The sequence below is a fragment of the Sciurus vulgaris genome (assembly GCF_902686455.1).
Source record: "Sciurus vulgaris genome assembly, chromosome: X".
In the NCBI taxonomy this organism is placed as follows: Eukaryota; Metazoa; Chordata; class Mammalia; order Rodentia; family Sciuridae; genus Sciurus; species Sciurus vulgaris.
This window is the reverse complement of record NC_136471.1, coordinates 30,610,613-30,617,506: the sequence shown is the minus strand read 5'-3', so window position 1 is coordinate 30,617,506 and position 6,894 is coordinate 30,610,613. Positions and strand designations below refer to the sequence as shown.

Sequence of the window (6,894 nt, the reverse complement as noted above, 5' to 3'; positions counted from 1 at the left end):
AGGTCTCTGGTTTCTTTAGTTCCACATCTGCAATATATAAGGGAGTGGGGATAAAAATAAAAAAATAAAATAAAAATAAAAAATAAAAACAACTCACTACAGAGTTCATTGTCTTGTTCTTTGGAAGCTGAAGTTTCTCGCTAGTTCCTTCTGTGAACAAACCAGTTTTCCTTTGTATTTATATATTTAAATATGTAAAATATGTAGGGTTGTAGGTTGTAATTAATTAGTCTTTGTATTTGAATGTAGGCAGTAAAAGGAAAATCTGGTTTTTTTTTTTTTTTTTGCAAGTTGGAAAATTTTAATGATCACTCACCAAAACTCACAGGAGAATCTTAAATATTAACAAGCACAAATTATTCCACTACTCCTGTTATCACTGTGTCCTTCATAGTAGAGAATCCTAAGTCAAAAGTTTCTGGTTGTTTCATGTACATAAAACCAGACATAAGAAAGAATCCAAGTCTCAGCAAATTTAGGCTTCAATGTGAAACCATCAAAGTTCTCTTGGAAAGGTTTTCTCTCTCTGAAAGCAGCTCCCCTTTCCAGAAGATGCTGAAGGCCCACATGCCTTTCTTCCAACTAGCCAAGAGACAAATTACCTCAAAATGCTGTAAGAGGTCCCACAATTTAGTCAAGGCAAGTACAAAGCAGGCCGCATGCCTTCTAGGTGTGACAAAAACGAGACAGGAGAAAGACATTAAAATCATCATGGAATCCTTGGAGGACTGAAATACCAAAGCACCAGGGCTGAATGTCTCACATAATAGTAAGTCTGGAACCAGTACTCCTGTCAGTGATAGGCTTTTCTGAGCTTTGGTCTAGAAGAAGATGATTTTTTTGTGCTTCGAGTTGGGGATCTGCCTCTTAGACTTTAACCTCCGAACAGCCTCTCTCATGTGTTTGGGTTGCAGTGGTGGCATTTCTCCCCACTTCTCACACACATGCAGCGCTTCTTCAACCACCTCCCCGACGAAAACCTTGGAAATACCAGACATAGCAATAACAACATTCTGGGACACAGAGGTGCCAGTGATGGACTGGATCTGCCTTTTAATGGCTGCCTTAGGGAAAGCTGACCGGCGATACATTTCACAGTGGTTCTGCTGCTCCTCAGAAAAAGAAGAAACCAGGATTTGCATCTTTTGAATCTCATCTTCATCCACTTTCTGCTTCTTTTCTTTCTTTTCTTTGGTATCTAATTTCAACTTTTTGGCTGCAGGAGTAAGTAATGATAAATCTTTCCTTTCAACTGAAGTTAAATCTGACACATCCTGACTCTTCAGCTCGCCTTTCTCGGCTGCGGTTTCTTTCAAGTCCGCATCTCCGTCGGGATTTTGTCGGTGTCAGCAGGCCCGGGGACACCGGGAGGAGCAGTCATCTCATCTGACACCTTTGTAGGCTGGCTACTCTCTGGCATTGTCCATCACCGCCAGGATTGGAGCGGAAAGATCCAGGACTGTCAGGTACAGGAGCTCAGGACCCCTCACTCTAAAAGGAAAATCTTTTTGGAAATCGTTTTAGTCACTTTTTTGTCACTGTGAAAAAATACCTAAGATAAAAATCTTAAAAGGAAGATTTTTTTTTTTTTTTTTTTTGGTTTCTAGTTTTAGAGCTCGCAGTCTATGGTCAGCTAGTTCCATTTGTTTTAGTGTGAGGGGAGGCAAAATACCATGCTGGTAGGATCATGTGAATGAGAAGTCTGCTTACCTCATGATGGCCAGGAAGCATAGAAAGAAGAATGGTCCAGAGATGCGATATAACCTTCAATATTCCCCAGTAACCCACCATTTACAACTAGGCCCTACCTACTAAAGTTTCCCCCAAATTCCAAAAGAATCACCAGATAGGGACCAAGTCTTCAACAATTGAGTATTTAGGGACTTTCCAGATACAAACTATAACAAAAATAGAAGTTCCTATTATCCAGTTTTATAGATGAGGAAACAGAGTCTCAAATAAGGTTAATGATTTCCCAGAATCTAGGATTCTGTCCTCTTAATCTGTCTTCCTACAATATTATGAATATGCTATAATGCTAAAATTCTCTCCTTTTTTAGATCCTTCAATTTTATGATTAGTAAAAAAAAATTGAGACACTATTTATCTTCACACTTGCTTCTAGGACCACATGGGTTGCTCTTAAAAGCCCAATTAGTCATGCATTGATTGTTATTAATTTAGAGATCTGTGGTTTAAAAGTCTTGAAGGTTAATGTAATTTGTAATTTTTCAGTTCAATCAAATGTCAGCCTGAGGGCTATTGTTTTAAACAGTTTTCTCTTCATTTTTCTTTAATTATTCACTTTTCATGTATTGAATATTTATTTGCTGTGGTTTCAAAGTAGGGTTTAAGTAAGTTTCACTAGTTTATGTAAATTATGATTCCATTTATAAACTACACAGAAAACTTTTGGAACATTCCCTTCCTAATGGTGAGTTAATAACACCATTTTTCAAACATGAAAGACAAGTCATTGTACATTTTTCTTTGTGTGATATGAAAGCCACTAAAGTAGGTGTGACCCTTTGTGCTATCCTCTTGTCATTTTCTCAACCAGAGTTTTGTTCTACTTCCTTCACAAAATATAGTTTGGATCCATTAATGTTTTAGATTTATGACCTTTTTTCTGTTCCTGCAGAGTTGAGTGAACTGTCATACCTGCAGAGGAGAGCATTTTGTGTAGTAAAGTAGAAAGAACAGATTCTTCATATGTGCCTCCATTTTCCATCATCTATACTAAAGTTCCCTTGCCTTTTAGGCAGCTACCTTAAGTATTCTTCATAATGTAAAACTATATTACCTAAGTTCTACTGAAATATATAAATAGGCTTTAGAGAGATTTAAATGAGATCTTGGCAACAATTGTGCTCTGAAAGGATTACAAGTGAACCTGATATACTGATTTTCAACCTTTGGATGGCCTTATGTGGCTTGGGTATTAAAAATCCCTAAATCAGTGACACTATGGATAAATGCAGAGTCTACATGTATCATGGTGAATTTAAGTTTGGCAACAACAGATTTAGATACACTTATGCTTCATTTGTTTATTCATCTTAGTTAAAATGCAGGATTTGAAGTAAGCTTTCAAATCTTATTTCAATATCCAGGAGAAACTAGAACATTTGAAGCAGTATACTAATACTGGAGGTTATTCCCAAGTTTTCACAAAATATTTATTGGTATAGATTGAATATCCCTTATTTGAAATACTTGGGATCATAAAATTTTCAGATTTTGAATTTTTTCACACTTCAAAATATTTGCATAATGAGATATCTTGCGGGTGGGGATGTGAAAGGAAATGGACATCCCGATCTTAAGAATGGACCCTAATCTTTTTATGGCAATGTTAATGGTTAAATAAATTCAACTTGACTGATTTAAAGGATGCCCAGGCAGCTGATCAATCTTTGATTCTGTGGGAGTCTGTGAGGGGGCCCCAGAATAGATTAGCATTTGAATCAGTAGACTGAATTAAGAAGATACGCCCTCATTAATGAGGGTGGGCATCTTCCAATTTGTGGAGGGTTCAGATAGAACAAAATGGTAGAAGAAGGGAAACTTTTCTTTCTCTATGAACTAGGTCATCTCTCTTCTCTTGTACTCAGATATCAAAGCTCCAAGTTCCTGGAGCTTGAACTTTACAAAGCTTACATTCGCAGTCCCAGCCTTGTATTTAGTCCTTGGTGTCAGATTGACAGTTACACCATCAGCTCCCCGAGGGTCTCAGATCATATGACTGAGAGGGAATAATATCGCCATTTTTCCTGATTCTCTAGATTACAAATAATGGAACGTCATGAGACTTCATAAACTCTGTCATTATTTGAGCCAACTCTATTATAATAAATGCCCTCATATATTTTTGTTCATTCTCTTGGTTCCATTTCTCTGGAGAAATGTGACTAAAGAGGGTGCTACCCAAAAGACCTGCTTCTGTTGTACATCAACAAGAACACCAAGATAATTAGTATGGCTAGATTAAGTCAGGGTATCTAAAATCTAAGAAATGTGGCAACAACTGGCTTGTGGACCCTAACTATAGGCCCACTTACCCAAAGGCAGCATGACTAACCAACCTTGGATCCTAGCAGCAGAAATACCTGGCTACAACTTCTGCCAATGTGCCTACATAGACTATCAGGCTGGACTGACTAGTGGAGGAATTTCCCTGCCAAAGTCAGTGTGTAAAGACTAAAATAAATGCCTTTTTTCCATATACACAGATTATAGTGCAGGGTGTCAGAGATCAAGAAGAATCATGATAATTGACACTAGCAAATAAACAAAGATTCATTCAGAAATGGAGTATAAACTGCTTAACAAATAATTCAAAAATATCCATCTTAAAGAATCTCAGTGGCTATAAGAGAGAAGAAAGAGAGACTTCTAAATTTAAAAAAATAGGTGAACCAAATGAGGAACTCTATAAAGAGGAAGAAATCATTACAAATAAAATAGTTATAGAATAAGATATACAATAAAATAACTACAAACTTCGGTAGATCCTTGCACACTTAAGTTTCTTAGCAAGCTTTTTGTCACTGTGACCAAAAGAAAAACTTAAGGGAAAAGTTTATTTTGACTTATGATTTCAGAAGCTCCATTCATGGTTAGCCAACTGCACTGCTCTGGACTCATGATGAGGCAGAACATCATGTTGGAAGGGTGTGGCAAAGGAAAGCTATCAGCTCATGGCAGCCAAGAAGGAGAGAGAAAGAGGGGAAAGGGCCATAGGAAAGACAGATCCTTCCAGGCAAGCTCCTAGTGCTCTACCTTCTGTAGCTACACCCTACCTGCCTGCAATTAACACCTAGTTAGTCCATTAAAACTAGGAGGGACTGATTAGGTTATAGCTTTCATAATGTGATCATTTAATCTTTGATTATTCCTGCATTAAAGTGGGAGCTTTTGTGGGCCACCTCATATTACAACTATAGCAGTGAGTTAGTATAGCCACTACAGAAGATTATGGATGTGGAGGTTCCTCCAAAAATTAAAGTTGAACTACAGTATGATCTATCAATCCCATTACTGGGCATATATCCAAAGAAAGTGAAATCTGTATGTAAGTTACATCTGCACTCTTGTGCTCATTGCAGCACTTGTCACAATTGCCAAGAAATGAGAATAACTTAATTTCCATCATCTGATGAATGGATGAAGAAAAGGTGGTATATATACACAATGGATTCATTAATTAGCCTTAAAAATAATGAAATCTTGTCATTTGCAATAACATGAATGGGGCCAGAGATCATTGTGTTAAGTGAAATAAGGCAAGGAAAGGTAGACAAGTACTGCCTGATCTCATTCATGTGGAGTATAAAAAACGCTGATCTTACAGTAGTTGAGGATTGAGTATTAGTTGCCAGAGTATGAGGAGAACAAGGTGAAGGAATGGATGGGGAAGGACTGATTCATGGATACTAAGTTATAGTTAGGATTAAATAGTTCCAGTGTGTAGTTATGCAGTAGGATGACCATAGATAAAAATAATGCACCATGTTTTGGTCAGCTTGTTTGAAGTTGTGACCAAAAGACCTAACAAAAACAACATACAGAAGAGAAAGCTTATTTTGACTCTCAGTTTGGAGATTTTAGTATGTAGACAGCTGACTCCATAGGTCAGAGCTCAAGGGGAGGCAGAACATCATGGTGGAAGGACATGATGGAGGAAAGCAGCTAAGGACAGGGCAATAGGAAGCAGAGAGTTCACTTACCAGAGACAAAACACAAACCCTAAAGCATGACCACAGTGACCTGTCTCGTCCATCTATACTTTACCTACCTATATACCACTCATTTGATCCATATCAATGAAATAATCCACTGATTAGGTTACAGTTCCCATAACCTAATCATTTTACTTTGGAAAATACTTGCATTGTCTCACACATGAGCTTTTGAGGGGCACCTCATATCTAAACCATAACATACCATACATTTCAAAAAGCTAGAAGAAAGAATTTTGAAATTTTCACCCATAAAGAAATGACAAATGTTTGAGGAACTAGATATGTTCAATCTGAATTAGACATTAAACAATGTACACGTTTCAACATCATGTTGCCCCATTAAAATGTAAAATTTTTGTTTTTATGTGTTTGTTAAGAGTAAGCTTAAGTAAAAAAAAAAAAAAAAAAAAAATCAGTAGAGATATCAACAGAAGACCTGACCAAACAGAAGACAGGTCATTTGAAATTATCCAGTCAAGGGAATAAGAAAAAATAATGAAAGTAGAATGCCTAAGGAACTTATGAAAGACCATCAAGTGAACCGACATATACTTTGTGGGAGTCATAAAGGGGAATAATAAAAGACAGGAGAAGAAAGCTTATTTAAACAAATGGTTAAAAGTTCTCATATCTGGGAAAGGAAATGAATATCCAGATTCAAGAAGTTTAAAAATCTCAGAGATCGTACCTCAAGAATTATCTATTGTGACTTATTGTAATTACATTATCAAAAGTCAAAGACAAAGAATTTTGAGAGCAGCAAAAGAAAAGTAACTTTCCATATGCAAAGTTATGTCCTTAAGATTGTCAATTAATTTCTTAGTAGAAACCTTACAGGCCAGGATAGAGATATTTTCAAAGAGCAGAGAGGGGAAACAAAGAATGAAATTCAGTGATAATACTATACTTGGAAAATTTCACCTTTAAAAATGAAAAGGGGGGGGTTTCAAGATGGCGGCCTAGAGGGTGGCTGCATTTCATGTTGCTCTAGGACTCAGGATTCAAAAGAGGAGATATTGAGACGCTTGGGACCAACTCAAAGCAGCCGGGTGACTCTCACCCCCTGGGGAGGCATCCCGGATGGGACGGGGGTCCCGGAACGCAGGAAACTTTGTGAAGTAGAACTGCCGGCGAGACGCCCCTCCCCCCG

The 6,894-nt window shown here is 37.4% G+C and overlaps 1 pseudogene across 1 annotated transcript; it reads right to left on the bottom strand.

The window, feature by feature from the left end:
• Window positions 1-285: 285 nt before the first annotated feature.
• Window positions 286-1,420, bottom strand: LOC306651067 (transcription initiation factor TFIID subunit 11-like; annotated as a pseudogene). The gene has a single exon. The product of its transcript is annotated as a transcription initiation factor TFIID subunit 11-like (transcript).
• Between the last annotated feature and the right edge of the window lie 5,474 nt (window positions 1,421-6,894).